A 15948-nucleotide genomic window follows, 5' to 3' on the forward strand; every position below is an offset into this window, starting at 1 on the left:
GGCTCTTGCTTGCTTTGGTGACCTGTGCCCTTGTCTCCAAAGAAGGTAAGGACAGCGAGGGATCTTGAGCTGTAGGCAGTCCGTCTCAGAGAGCATTTGGCTCTTATTGTTGTGGAACTAATTGGCAGATTATGGAGTTGTGGTCATTGGCCAAGAGTGTGGATCACCAGATGGTCATGGCAGGACCAACAGGTATTGCAAGTCACAGTTGATGTGGAAATGTGGCTCCCCAAAGCCAGGCATTGAAGAATAGACCCAGGGTGGAGCTCAGAAGGACTTTGGCCTTCAAGGAAGAAGAGGGTGCAGAGAGCTCCTAGAAGCTGCTACAGTTGGAAGCTGCAGAGAAAGGCAGAGGAGAGACTTGTGTTTGCATCAGCTATGCGAGTCTCATTTCAGCAGCTGCTTCCTGCATCACTGTGACCAGCTGGGCCAGAGTTGGAAGCTCACAGGTAGTGTCTGATTTGTAAGTGTAAATGTTAGAACGGAATACACAGCCGACTGTTAGCTGTGCAGGCATTGGGATCACAGCAGCTTCGTCTGAATTCTGAGTTCTGTTAGCTCGTTATATCACAGATGCTGTCAATGGGCAGGCACCAATATGAAGGGGCGATGCTGCCAGGAACGTGGTGACATTGCATTGCATAATTGTCACATAGGGAAAGATGGCATGGTGGAGCCACACAGGACATGCCCATGTTTGCTTGCTGCAGATCTCTTCTGAGATCAGGTGTGCTGGTTAGCATTTGTCAGCTCGACAGATACTTAGTCATATTTGGGAAGAGACAACCTCCAAGGAGAAACTGCCTCTATCAGATTGCCCCGTGGGAACTTTTTCTTAATTAACAATGGGTGTGGGAGGACCCAGCTCACCATGGCTGGTGCCACCCATGGGCAGGGAGTCCTGGGTTATATAAGAAATCAGGCTGAACAAGCTATGGAGAACAAGCAAGTAAGCAGTGTTCCTCCATGGCCTCTGCTTCAGTCCCTGGCTCCAGGTTTCTACCTCATCTTCTCTTCATGATGAACTGTAATTGGGACATGGAAGCCAAATAAACCCTTCTCCCCCAAGCTGCTTTTGGTCATGGTATTTACCATAGCAATAAAAACCAAACTAGAAACAACAGGCTTTCTGCCTGCCTGGCCTCATGCTGGGCATGTGGTATGTCAGCAGATCCTGTCAAACAGTTGTGGATCGATGGATCCACCAGACATGGAGTTCTTCAGCACCGGTGTGCCAAGCACCGGAGACCTCATCACTGTCTGTGCGGCTCACAGAGCAGACCCGACGTGGCGGCAGTCAATGTCTGCTTCCCTGTAACATCCTATGATGCCACTGTGCAGAGAAACCGGTGTGCAGCAATGTAGGTTGTGAGGTTGGAGTGTGGCTCAGAGGTGGAGCACTTGCTTAGCACCCACAAAGCCTGGTTTAGCCCCTAGCAGAGCAGTTCTTGACCTGTGGCTTGCGATCCCTTTGTGGATTGAACAACTTTTATGGGGGGGGGGGCGCCAAGATCATTAGAAAACACATTTATTTTTTCATTATGATTCAGAACAGGAGTAAAACTTACAGTTATGAAATAGCAACAAAAATAATATTGTGGTTGGGGGTCACCACAGCATGAGGAACTGTGTTAAAGGATCCCAGAATTAGGAAGGTTGAAAATCATTGCTGAAACATCACAGAAATTTGATTCCCTGCACTATAGACATAGCAACAAAACAGAAATTTAGGCAGCCAAGCCCTGATTCCAGATGTGACCATTTTTTTCCTCTGGGGTGGCACCTGAGAGAGTTAACTTTAATTCTAAACTGGACGTAGTCTAGAATCACCTAGGAAGCGATTATGTTAATGAGTGATTGCCTGGTCAGGTAGTCTGTAGGCATGTTTGCGGGAGATTGCCTTGATTATGTTAAGTGAAGTGAGACGAGCAGTTGTCCACGGTGAGTGGCACCATTCCCTAGGCAGAGGATTCTGAGCTGTGTAGAGTGTGAGCTGAGCTGAGCACAGCTCGCATCCATTGTCTGTGGTTGACTGGCTGTGACCATCTGCTTCCAGCTCCTGCCCCTTGACTTCTCCACGATGGACTGTAACCTGCAACTGTGAGCCAAATACACCTTTCTCCCCGAGATACTTTTATCAGGGTGTTGTGTGTTTGTTTGTTTTATCACAGCAGCAGGAGCGGAAACTAAGGCAGACCCAGCAGCTCATTGTGATAAGCACACCAGGGATTGGAGAGGCGGGATGATAGCTCAGAATCTGAGAAACAGAGCTCCAGTTCCACAGCCTCACATTCTCCAGGCATTCCCCCAGTATGGTTAGTTAGTGGCTGGCACACCTGAGCTGGTTTGCTTTCTCTTCGGGGATGGCTGTGTCTCCTCTTTGTGGACTGGGGTCGCTGTGGAGGGACGCTCCACAGGAGTGGCTACCTTTCTGTGTGCCTCTTGATATTAGAGAATCAGACGTCATTGCTCCTGATGTAGTGTCAGCCTGCCTCCCTAACATGGTCACCAGATATCTTCCCGTCACATGCTGGCCAGGTGTGTATTCACCACTGACTTACTTCTTGCCGCCTGACAATACTTTACGCACTAGACAAGAGAAGAAGGCTGTTTAGAAGCTGGCTCCAGTCCAGCTGCTCCTCTCTTCTCTCCTGCCTGTGTGTCCTGTGCCAGCTGGTTTTGTGGAGCTGTGCGAGGTGGGTGTTGAGTGGGGCCTTTGAAGAATGAATAGGAATCCTTCTCATGGAGCAGGAAGAAGGACCCAGTGCACAGCTGCAGGTACAGGGCAGGGTCCAAGGTTCATTCTGGCTGGGGCGAGGCCTCGGCAGTAGGGTGGAGAATAAGGAAATTGATGCTAGACTGATAGGGTCCAGGAGGTGGGCTGCAGAGTTGGGTGTGACTCGGTGTGCGGTGTGTAGTGGAGCAAGCGTATTAGAGGCCTTGGGAGGCTGATCCAGTTCCTGAGAATCTACCTTATTCCCACTTTCTAGGCAGAAACGCACCCCTCCCCCAGCCCGTCTTCAGGCCGCAGACGTCTGACAGACTCCTTGCCTAATTGCTCAGGGCACAGAAGGCTTCCTTTCAGCTCTTTGGCTTGCGAAGTGAGGACTTGGAAGGGGATCCGTCTGTTGCCTCTGCAGGAAGCCCCCCTTCCCTCTGAATGCAGACTGACACCCTAGTGGGTTTCCACAGAGTAGTTCTGATATGCAGTGGCTGAATTATTAACATAGTGCAGCAAGCTAAGATGCAGGCAGATTAACCACTCTGCACAGCTATGCATTTGTTGGTCATCTCTGCGGCCACCACCTCCTGCTTCACTCTGTCCCTCCTGCTCCCAGAGCCCAAGCCCGAAAGCAGATCCTTCACCTTCCCCAGAGCACATGTCTGCTCCTTCACACCCGGGCAGCAGGGCTGTGGGACCAGACACAGTTTGGGTGGGCTACCAAGATGGGCCTGGCACTCTGTGGCTGCATATCATATGCTGTGTACAAGCCCCAGGGCTAGACTTGGTACGTGCAAGTATGGATTGCAGACTTAGAGAGCTGGCACTGGGAACACTGCTACCCTGGGGTGCTTTCTAGTGAGATTGACTGCTTCAGTTGGTCCGAGAAATCTTAGGGCTCAAGAGACTAGCTGTTTCATCTCAATACATAGTGTGTACTAGGAAGAATGTACCCGGCCTGTGAGCTCATGAAATGGTGCAAAAGGCGCGCAGAAATGTTTTAGGGTTGCCCAAGTATCTGTCTGCCGTCAGAATCTGAGCCGTACACTAACACTGAGTGACATTTTAGGAAGATTGATTTTAAAAAGTAACCCAGGGGCTGGTGAGGCAGCACAGTCAGTGAAGCTTTTTAATGCAAGCGTGGGGACCTGAGTTTGGATTCCCAAAACTCACATAAAGAGCCAGGCACGGTGGTGTGCCTGATATCCCAGGGCTGAGGAGGCAGAGATGGGAGGATCCCTGGGGCTCCTGGCCAGCCAGTCTAGCCAATCAGTGAACTCCATCTTCAGGGAGAGATCCAGGTTCAAAGAAACAGAATGGAGAGTGATAGAAGACACCAATGACCTCCGGCCTCCATATGCACACATGTGTATCTGTGTACCCACACAAACATGTACACATATGGAAGACACTGATGACCTCTGGCCTCCATATGCACACAAGTATATATGTGCATCTGCACAAACATGTATGCATATAGAAGACACCAGTGACCTCTGAACTCTACATGCACACGTGTATATATGTGCACCTGCACAAACATGCAGACACACGCTAAGTAAATGCTGGATTGGAACATGGCCCAGTGGTGGAGTACTTACCCAACATGCACAACACCCGCCTTCTGTCCCCAGCAGCACACACACAAGAGGAAGTGCCTTTGCATTGCTGTGACATTGTACCTGATAAACTGAAGAAAGACGCATGTTGGATAACCATTCTAGAAGTTTCAGCTTAGGGAGAAAGCACTAGACGAGGCAGCAGGAGTGAGTGGGGGAAAAGGGGGAGAGGGAGACGAGGGAGGCTCCAGCGGTCACAGTAATGGCAGTGACAGCAGCAGCTGCAGGTGTTTAGGGAAGGCACCCTGGGCCTGCAATATCTTTACTGTGTTTGCCTTCACTCTGCTGCTTATTCTCGAAATAGCACTGTGGGCTAGGTGTGACTATTTAGTCCCATTTTGCAGATGGGGAAGATGAGGTCTAGACAGGAAACAGAAGCGCAAAGGTCTTGCCTCATGCACTTCACTTTGCTGTCCAGCTTCTGTCCATTTTCATGCAGCCTTCAGAGCACTTGGAGTGTGAGTGACAGGTAGTCATGTAAACAGGTAGCACCAGCCAGGAGAGCCGTGAGGCTCAACCTGGAATAAACACTGAGAACAGCCAGGTGGAGGCGGGAAACCCCAGAACAGGCACCTAGGGGAGGTGGTGTTGAAGCTCACTGGCTGGGCTGAGGGTGCTCGGTCTGGTAGACTGTGAGCAGTGGGTATTTAAGGGGAGTCACCTGGGTAGAGATGGAGGCACACGAGGCCACCATGTATCTGGAGTACGTAGGCAGAGGCCTCTGGTTAGTAAGGAAGACAGTATGTAATCTTAGTCCTGTCATGGGAGTCATAGGATCTTGTGAGGTCCCATGAACTCTCTGGGCCTCTCTTTCCCATAAGTAACAGGATAATGATACAATGTATGGCATGAGGGAGGTGATACACACTTTCTGTGTGACTCCTTGAGTGTGGTCTGGTGTGGACATGTCACAGCTAGGAAGAAGGTGTTGAGCTGGGAGGTTACTTGGAGGGTGTGAACAGGCTAGAACAGCTGGACTGTAGCTGCTGATGGGGTGAGATGACAGGCTGGAAGGAATAGAGGCTTCGGGGGGGCAAGACCCACTTCATATGTTCTTAGCCTTTTCTTGCTGGTTGATCGAGGGCCACAGGGACTGTGTACACACAACACATGTGTGTGTGTGTGCATGTAAGAGAGAGATAGAAACGTGTGTGTGTGTGTGTGTGTGTGTGTGTGTGTGTGTGAGAGAGAGAGAGAGAGAGAGAGAGAGAGAGAGAGTAGAACTGCTGCTCTGGTGTGGACTGGGGACCTTGTGGAGATATCAGTACTGTGTGGCTGTGTGGATGGAGGCGGCCATGGAGTGGCTGTGCAGCACACACTGTCTTTTCGCAGAGGTATCCAGGGAGATGGATTTTCAGAATTGCCTTCCCAGATATGCCTTTTAATGATTTTACATCCTACTGATGGCATCAGAGTGTTATCAGTGGGTTTCAGGAGGAAGCCAGGGAGATGCTGAGATAGGCGCCTCCAGCTTGGGATCAAGATGGGCTGGCTGAGTGCAATGTCATTGCTTTGGAGGTGGGCATCTATTCCTGGAGGTAGAAACTGCTCTGCTCAGCGGACAGGCCATGAGCTGCTGTGTCAGGCCCTGGGCAGGGCTCTGGGGATGCAGAGGTGGGCCCTTTTCTGATGATGCCCGAGAGAAGGCCATGCAAGTTCAGTGGAGGGTCTTACATAGACCACCCTGAGTGCCAACACCATTTCCCAGCCCCTGAACACGGGCAGCCTAATCTTCCCCTCTTTATTGGAAATAGATTTTTTTTTCCTCACATACTATATCCTGATTATGTTTCCCTTCCCTGTACTCCTCCTCCTCCCAGTTCTTTCCCACATCCCATCCCATCCATATCCGCCTCCTTTCTGTCATTGTTTCTAATGAGAAAACAAACAGGATTCTAAGGGACTATAACATGATAACTATAATATAGTATAATAATATACAATATGATAAAGCAAAAACTTCCACATCAGGATAAAACAAACCAAACCAAAGGAAAAGAGTTCAAGAAAAGGCACAAGAAACACATAGACACAGAGACCCACTAGTTCACACTTCCAGGGATTCCGTAAAAAACACGAAACTGGAAGCCATAATATCTGTGCAAAGGACATCCCAGTTCTGGCTGAATGTTTTAAGATCTCTCATTCTCTGTATATTGTGTGGCTGTCGCTTTCTATATTTGTTCCCATCTGCCGCAGGAGGAAGCTTCTCCGATGACCAGTGAGCAAGGCACTAATCTCTGAGTATAGCAGAAAGACCTTAGGAGTCACTTTATTGCTGCATTTTTCGAGTAGAAGAGTAGGTTTGGTTTTACCCTAGATTCCTGAGCTATCTAGTCTCAGATTCTTGGTCACCCAAGAAGTGTTGGGTATGGGTTCCATTTCTTGGAGTGGCCTTCAGTCAAATCAGACATTGGGTAGTTACTCCTCTAAGCTTTGTGCCTCCATTGCATTAGCGTATCTTGCAGGCAGAACACCATTATAAATCAAAGGGTTTGTGGCTGGGTTAGTGGTTGCGTTTCTCCTTTGGTAGCATGCAGAGTACCTTCCTATACCAAAGATGCTAGGACGTAAGGGTGAAGGCTCTATAAGACACCAGCTTGAGCTCTCATTGTTCAATGGGTTGTGTAGGTGTTGTCTTCAGCAATGGGGCCTTGCTGTCAACTTGTGGAGAGTAGCCTGTAGTCTTGGAAATAGCCTGCATTGTTTGGGGAGCAGGTTCCCGTGGAACCCCTTTGGCCAACAACTCAATTAGTTGTAACCCAGTTTTGGTATGGAAGCTTTATTTGGTGACAAGAGATGCACAGTTGGGGTCCTGTGTCCCTCATTATTTGGCAGTTTTATTTAGATCACTTTCATATATATGATACATGATATATGATATATATATATATATATATATATATATATATAGGAAGTATCTACTGTCTTAGGTTTCTATACTATCCCTCAAATGGCCCATACTTTTATCTTTCTCTCCCCATATTCCCACCCTTGTTCCCACCCCCTGCAACTTGGTCCTCTCATTCACTGGTCTCTCCTCATCCATCCACAATTATCTATTTGGTTTCCCTTTCCTAGGAAGATCTATCTACCCCCTCACCTCCCGTCCATTGTTCTATGCCTAACCTCTGTGGTACTATGGTTTGTAGCTTGGTTATCATTGAGTCAACAGCTAATATCCACATAGAAGTGAATACATGCTGTATTTGTCTTTCTGACCCTGGGTTACCTCACTTAGGATGACTTTTTTTCTAGTTCCAGCCATATCTGTCTGTGAATTTCATGATTTTATTAAAAAACCCAGCTGAGTAATATTCCCTTGTGCAAATGTACCACTATTCTTTTATCCATCCATCTCCAGAAGTTTTTAGTTTCTGCTGTTGTGAATAAAGCAGCAATGAACGTGGCTGAGCAAGTGTCTCTGTGATGGAATAAAGTATCCTTTGGGTGTGTGCCCAAGAGTGGTGTAGTTGGACCTTGAGGTAGATTGATTCCTGACTTCCTAAGGAACCACCACACTGATTTCCACAGTGGCTGTACAAGTTTGCACTCTTACCAACCATGAAGGAGTGGTCCCCTTATTCTACATCCTTGTCAACGTGAGCTGTCACTCGTGTTATTGACCTTGGCCATTCTTACAGGTGTGAGATGGAATCTCAGAGTTGTTTTGATTTACATTTCCCTGATGGCTAAGGATGTTGAGCATTTCTTTAAGTGTTTCTCAGCCATGTGAGGTTCCTCTGTTGAAAATTCTCTGTTTAGATCTGTACCCCATTTTTAATTGGGTTATTTGCCTTCTTGATATCTAGTCTTTCGAGTTCTATGTGTATGGTGGCTATTAACCCTTTATCAGATGTGTAGCTGGTTAAAAAAAACTTTTCCCATTTTGTAGGCTGCCACTTTGCCCAAAGAGTGTCTTTGTCATGGAGAGCTTCTGAGCTTCATGAGGTCCCATTTATTAATTCTTTATCTTAGTGCCTATGCTAACAGTGCTCTGCCTAGAAAGTCTTCTGTGCCAATGACTTCTAGGCTATCCCTCACATTCTCTTCTTTCAGGTACAATATATCTGTTTTTGTGTTGAGGTCTTTGATTCATTTAGAGTTGAGTTTCATGCAGGGTGATATGTATGGATCTATTTGCATTCTTTTACATTCAGCCATCCAGCTCCATTTTTGTAGGATGGCGATCCAAAGACCAACCAGCAGGACCAAAGTAGGAGTTGAGAGTCTGTATTAAGTCCGAGCTACTGCCTGGAGAGAAACGCTTCTCACAGAGCAGCCCCGCATGCATATTACAGGAAGTAAGTTTAAAGACAAAGAACACAGAAGAACTACATCCTGGTTGGCAGTTGCCGGGGGAAGCAGGCAGTCTAAGGGGAGCCAAAAGCATGCAGTTATCCAGGGTATTTTGACCCCAAGATTTTAGAACAACGTTGGGCACGCTTGTTGGAGATGCTGTCTTCTTTTATTTTTTCCAGTGTATTTCTGGTTTCTTTTTAAAAAAAAAACCAGGTTTCCATAGGTATGCAGATTTATGTCTTTGTCTTCAGTTCTATTTCATTGACCAATGTGTCTGTTTTGTGTCAACGCGATCCTGCTTATTTTTATGTTTATGTATGTATTTTTTTTTTACTATAGTTCTGTAGTACGGTTTGTGATCACAGATGGTGAACCCTCCAGCAGTTCTTTTATTATTTTTTATTATTCAGGATTGCTTTTGCTCTCCTGGTTTTTTCCCCTTGTGTTTATGTGTGTTTCCTTATGAAGCTGTAAATTGTCCTTTGAAGACTTTTGTTATTGAATTCAAGTGAAGAATTTTGCTGGAATTTTAATGGGACTTGCATTGAATCCATAGATTGCTTTTGGCAGGGTGGTCATCTTGATTATATTAATTCTACTGATCTCTGAGCATGGGAGATCCTTCTGCCTTCTGATATCTTCCTTTATTTTTTTAAAGTTTTTAATCACACAAGTTTTATCACTTACTTGGTTAGAGTTACCCAAAGATTATATATATATTAATTGAAGCTATTGTGAAAGGTGTTGTTTCCCTAATTTCTTTCTCAGTATATTTGTCATTTTGATATAGCAGGGCTACTGATTTTTGTGAGTTATTTTCATGTCTAACTACTTTGCTAAAAGTGTTTATTATCTATAGGAGTTTCCCAGTGAAATTTTTCCAAACACAGACACACCGACACACACACACACACACACACACACACACACACGTTTATATCATATTATCTGCAAATAAAGATACTTTGATTTCCTCCTTTCCTATTTGTTTTTTAATTTTTATTTCACTTTATGTATACTGGTGTTTTGCCTTCATTTCTGCGTGAGGGTATCAGATCCTCTGGAACTGAAGTTATAGACAGTTGTGAGCTGTCATGTAGCTGCTGGGAATGGAACCCAGGTCCTCCATTCCAACTTTTATACCCTTGATCTCTCTTTCATTTCTATTATTGTTCTAGTTAAGACTTCAAGACTATTTTGAATAGGTATGGAGGGAGTAGACAATCTGGCCTTGTTCCTGACTTTAGTAGAAGGGCTTTGAGTTTCTCTACATTTAACTTGGTGTTGACTATGGGATTTCTGTAAAGTACTTTTATTATGTTTGGGTGTATCCCTTGTATCCCTGATCCTTCCAAGGCTTTTATCATGAAGGGATGTTGGATTTTATCAAAGGCCTTTTCTGCATCTAATGAGATGATTATGTGCTTTTTGTCTTTCAGTTTGTTTGTATGGTGGGTTACATTGACTGATTTTCATATGTTGAACCATCCCTGCATCTCATAGATGAAGCCCACTTGGTCATGGTGGATGATGATCTTTCTGATTTATGCTTAGATTCGATTTGCTAGTATTTTATTGAGCTTTTTTTTTTGCATCTATGTTCATAAGGGAAGTTGGTCTGTAATTCTCTTTCTTTGTTGAGTCTTTATGCGCTTTGGGTATCAAGATAACTGGCTTTGTAAAACGAATTGGGCAGAGTTTGTTTCTGAGGTGTATTGGCATTAGCTCTTCTTTGAAAGTCTGATAAGATTCTGCACTAAACCCATCTTGCTTTGGGCTTTTTTTTTTGGTTAAATTTAATGACTGCTTCTATTTCACTAGAGCTTATATGTCTGTTTAAATTGCTTGTCTTATCTTGATTTAATTTTGGTAAGTGGTATGTATTGAGAAAATTATTGATTTCTTTTAGACTTTTCAATTTGGAGTACAGGTTTCTAATATATGTCCTAATGGTTCTCTGAATTTCCTTAGTGTCTGTTATGCCCCCCTTTTAATCTCTAATTTTGTTAATTTGGATCTTCTCTCTCTGCCTTTTAGTTAATTTGAATAAGGGTTTGTCAACCTTACTGGTTTTCTCAAAGAGCCAACTGCTTTTCATTGATTCTTTGTATTGTTTTTGCTTGTTTGTTTGTTTCTATTTTATTGATTCCAGCCCTAAATTTGATTATTTCTTGCCATCTATTTTGGGGTTTGATTTCTTCTTTTTGTTCTAGAGCTTTCAGGTATGTTAAGTTACCAATATGAGTTCTCTCCAATTTTTTTTTTTTAAGGTAGGCACTGAAGGCTATGAAATTGCCTTTAGAATCACCTTTATCATATCCCATGTTCATTCCTTTCTGCTCACTTCTAGAAAGTCCTTAATTTCTATCTTGACCATTTTCATTTATTAGTGAGAAGTTCAGTTTTCTTGAGTTCACAAACTTTCTGTGGTTATTGTTATCCAGCTTGAATCTGTGGTTGTCAGATAGGATGCAGGGTGTTAATTTCAATTTTCTTGTATCTTTTGAGACTTAATTGTGTCTGAGTCTATTGATAAATTTGGAGATAATTTCCATCAAGTATTGAGAAGAAGGTTTATTATTTTGTGTTTGGTGAAATGTTTTGTAAATGTGTCAGGTCTAATTTGGTTTATAGTATCAGTTAACTCCATCATTTTTCTGTTTGGTTTTGGTCTGGATAACCTGTCTGATGGTGAGAGTAGAGAGCATTGACATTTCCTACTATCAGTGTGTTAGGGACAATATGTGATTTAAGCTGGAATGATGTTTCTTTTATGAACGTTGGTGTCCTTGTGTTTGGTGCATAGGTGTTAAGAATCGCAACATCCTCTTTGGGGATTTTTCCTTTGATGAGTATGTAGTGTCTTTCCCTATCTCTTCTGATTTGGCTTGAAGTCTGTTTTGTCAGATATTAAAATGGTTACACCAGCTTGCTTCTTAGGTCCATTTGCTCAGAATAACTTTTCCATCCTTTAACTCTGAGGTGATGTCTATTCTTGATATTGAGGTGTGTTTTTTTGGATGCAGCAGAAGTTTTCACATTCATTCTGTTAGTCTGTGCCTTTTTGTTGGGGGAATTGAGACCACTGATGTTGAGAGATATCAATGACCAGTGTTTGCTGATTTCTGCTAGTTTGTTGTTGTGATAGTGGTAGTGGTGGTGGTGTGTGTTTCCTCTCTTTTAATTTGTTCTGGAATTATTTATTCTGTGTTTTCTTGGGATTACTAACATCTTAAGGCTTAAGTTTCCCTTCTAGCGCATTCTTGTAGGGCCTTATTTGTGATAGACATAGATTTGATTTAATGGTGAAATGTTTTATTTTCTCCTCTAACGTGATTGAAAGTTTTGTGGAGTATAGTAGTCTGGGCTGGCATCTGTGGTCTCTAAGAGTCTGTGAAGCATCTGCCCAGGCCTTTCTGGCTCTGAGAATCTCCATAGAGAGGCCACTTGTTAGTCTAATGAGTCTGTTGTTTTATGTTCCTTGGTCTTTTTCTCTTGTAGCCTCTGAATATTATTTCTTCCTTCTGTAGTTTAGTGTTTTGATTATTGTGTGCCAAGGGGACTTTCTTTTCTGGTCCAATATGTTTGTTGTTCTGTGTGTTTCTTGTACCTTTATAGGCATTTTTTTCTTTAGATTAGGGAAATTTTCTTCTGTGATTTTGTTGAAAATATTTTCTGGGTCTTTCACCTGGCTTCCTTTCTCTTCCTCTATTCCTATTATTCTTAGATTTGATCTTTTCATAGTGTCCCAGATTTCCTGGATGTTTTATGCCAAGATTTTTTTTTTTAAAGATTTAACATTTTCTTTGACTGAGGTATCCATTTCATCTGTGATGTCTTCAATGCCCAAAATTCTCTCTTCCGTCTCATGTATTCTATTAGTGAGACTTGCCTCCAAAGTTCCTGTTTGAGTTCCTAAATTTTTCATTTACAGATTTCCCTCAGTTTGGGTTTCGTTTGTTGATTCTGCTTATACTTTCAGGTATTGAACTGTTTTATTTATTTCCTTCCACTATGTGTGTTTCCATAAAATTTTTAAAGAAGATTTATTTATCCATTTTATCTTTAAGGATCTCTGTCTTATTCATAATGGCTGTTTTAAGGTCTTTGTTTTGTGCTTAAACTATGTCAGAGACTTCTGTGGTAGGGTGTCTGGGCTCTAGCGGAGACATATCGTCCTGGCTATTCTTGATTGCTTTTTTATGCTGTCGTCCAGGCATCTGGCTTTGGGATGATTGTAATTCTAGGAGCTGATATTTGTTCTTTTCTTGGGTGGGTGGGTATTTTGTTCATCAGTTTCTGTTGCCCTCTCTGGTTCTTAGGAGGGTGTGGGAACTCTTTGTTATTTAGTAGAGATTCTTCTGGGATTTTACTAGGTGTGACCACTAAGGTTTTGGTAAAATATGTTTCTAGGTATTGGGAACTGACACTTAGGAATGGGGGTGGGTTCGGGGGGGGAGGGGAGTTCACAGAGAGAGGAAAGTAGGGTTTTCACCAGGATTGGCTTAGATTCCTGTGAATAGGGGCAGAGAGTGAGGAGAAGCCACTATGTGTAGTCGGCTTCTGAGCTGGGAATGAGACTGGGGGATTGAATTTGGAGGAGAGGAGGGAGAGTGAGGATCTGAAGCTGGCCTGCCTGCTCTGCTGGCCTACTTTCTTCCCTGACAGGCTTGGCTGGTGCCTTCCCAGGGAATGCCTGCTGGAGTTGGGGGCTGGGATAACAGGATGAGTGGGAGGGAGATTGGAGGAGAAGATCTATCTGCATGATCTGCTGGAGATAGGGGCAGGCAGGGAGGAGAGACTGCACCAGGTTGTCTTCTACAGAACTGGGGGTGAGACTGGGGGATTGGGTTTGGAGGAGAGGAGGGAGAGGTGAAGATCTGCAGTTAGTGTCCCCTGCAGGAGTGCTGCCTCATGTTTTAGAGGCAGCTTCTCCTTCTTCATCAAGGTGGGCTCTGGATGATGGTGGGGAGTCCCTCTGAAAGCGTCTAGAGACATCTAAGCTCGTGCAGACGGCACTGACCCACACTTGGTGGCCACTTGTTTCCTGTGATATAGGGGAACTGCAGGGCTTTAGCAAAGCAGCTGTGGGCACCCCTGTCTGTCCTGTTCACGGCTTGGCCTCTGGCAGGTGCTGTGTGGACTTTGGTGGTGTGCTCTGCGAAGGAATGTGTGTGACACTGGCTTTGGAGGACTTGAGTGCAGGTGCGAGGTGACATAGGGAGGAAGAATCGTGGTGAGAATAGGAAAACTGGCAAGAGATCAGAGTTGGAGAGTGTTCTAGCAAGCTGTACCTGCCTCGGTCCCCTCACCAGGGCTGCTGCTTACATAACCTAGAGGAAGGGGGGTCTTGTGCAGCTGGTACATTCAGGGGCTTCTGGACACTTCCGGATTGTTTCCTTCCTGAGCCTTAAGAAGCATCCCTTTAGGATGGAATATTGGAAATTCTACACATTTCCAGGCCTGGAAATGGCCATGGCACACACAGTTTGCAGGTAAGGTACAGGGACGCAGTGACAGTGCTAGGGACAGCAAGAAGCAAGACCCACAGGCCTCCAGTCTGGGGACTTTTGCAGCTCCTCTGTGCCTTCCTCTGTCCTCTTTCCCAGGACACGCTGATGGGCCTAACTAGGAAAAAGAAGATGATGTTGGCTCCTGATCCCCAAGCAGCTGACTGCCCCTTGGTGGCTTGCTTTCGGAAAGCCTTGGTCATGTGTGTGTGTAAAGCTATGGGCTATAGAGAAGTGACGCTGTTGTGTGCTTCCTGCAGCCCAAGCAAAAGCCTGGAATCCTCATTTGTTTAGGAGAAACAAATGCAAAATGCCAGTTTCCTGCACAGGCAGGTCTGCTGGGCAGGACGCAGCAGCAGGGGCCGGAAGTCAGCCAGCCTTTGGGCCCTGTTGCCAGGCGATGCAGTCACCGCGTACTTGGTCTGAGAAGGGTACACTGCAGCCATACGATCATCACATGAAAGCTAGTATTCAGCTCAGAGTTTGCTGGAGTCGATCAGATCACGTGGTCAACTCCTAAGGTCGATGAGGTAGATACCAGCTAGAGATAAAGGACGTGGTATTGGGACCCACTCCTCTGCAAGGCTGAGTCGCACTCATAAAATTGTTTCTAGACCTACAGCTAAGGACAGCTTAATTACCCAAACTGGGGGAAAGGCACGCATGGTCATGTACATGGATCCTACCTTGACTACGGGTAGAAACTCATGTGAACGCTAGGAGGGTTGGTGACGGGAGGAAGATTTCTACTGGCTTGGTGTGGTGTGAGCAGGATGTTCCAGTGCCAGGGAGCTTCCAGGAGTAAGGCTGAGAGATATGTTGAGTGTGAGAAGGGCTTGTGTTCCTGGAGAATTGTGGGTCTGAACCCATGAGGCACCTCATCTCCCCTCCTCTCCACCCTTGGCTCTGTCATGGAATTTCAGAATTACCCTAGTGCACACTGCCAGCCCAGAGCCATCCCAAGTTTGAGGTCTCCCTATGCCATGCTGTCCCTGAATCTCCTGAATGCCAGAGACTGGCAGGTCCCAAGAGCACAGAGCTAAGGTGAGGAAGGAGAAGTCAGAGAATGTGAACTTGAGGCAGGCAGGGGTTTCTATGCTAGGACCAGCATCCGGCACATGGGCGAGCTCAGTCAACCTTGGCTGAGTGAATGACTGACGGACTGTGTGGAACAAACATTATTGGTGACTCGAGCTCCATTGGCCAGCGTGGCATCCTAAAGGGAGGCACAGGGCAGATTGATGAAGCATTTGGGGAGGAGATCTGTGATCTGTGGGGTATGATCCTCCCTCTGAGAGCTGCCCTGGGCTGGGAATATGCTCAGAAGAAGCCCATAATAGGAACGGGGAGCTGAGGTGTTTGCTTTTGTTTATTGCACGGTTCTGTTTTCTAATATTTGGCTGAGGATTTGGGTGTCTGCTTTCATCTTCGGTTTCTTCCATGGTGATGTCTCTGGTGATCACTGTAGTCCTGGTGTCATAGGGTGGTAGGGAAATGGTCCTTCCTCTACTTTTGGGAAGACTTTGCTACAGGCTCTTCTTTATGTCCCGATTTAATCCATCCTCCCACTGAGGCCTGCCTTTTCTTTGTGTCTCGGTATTAGGTGTGTTAAATATGTCACAGCACCTGCCTCTGGTGTGGCCATTTCATCTCAGCTGTGAAGGAGCAGCAGCAAGCCTGGGCTCCGCACTAGTTTGCATTAGCTTTGCAGCCCCTCCCACATCCAGGACGAGCCGGTCCCACGGCTGTGTTTGCCTTGAGCTGACCTTGGCTGACCTTGTGACTGCCCTCTTCC

The 15948-nt window shown here is 45.4% G+C and overlaps 1 protein-coding gene across 9 annotated transcripts in view; it reads left to right on the forward strand.

The window, feature by feature from the left end:
* Jakmip1 (janus kinase and microtubule interacting protein 1) overlaps positions 1-15948 on the forward strand; it is a 118702-nt gene that overhangs the window by 38052 nt on the left and 64702 nt on the right. The window contains exon 1 of one of the 9 annotated variants that reach the window (XM_041636574.1): positions 322-449. The exons of the other annotated variants lie outside the window; for them this stretch is intronic. The gene's annotated coding sequence lies outside the window, so the exon portion shown is untranslated. Of the gene's footprint in view, positions 1-321; positions 450-15948 lie in introns of those variants that run through there. 9 annotated transcript variants of the gene reach the window in all.

The sequence above is a fragment of the Microtus oregoni genome, unplaced genomic scaffold (assembly GCF_018167655.1).
Source record: "Microtus oregoni isolate MIOR12 unplaced genomic scaffold, Mior012 000049F_ref0000343, whole genome shotgun sequence".
Taxonomy (NCBI): domain Eukaryota; kingdom Metazoa; phylum Chordata; class Mammalia; order Rodentia; family Cricetidae; genus Microtus; species Microtus oregoni.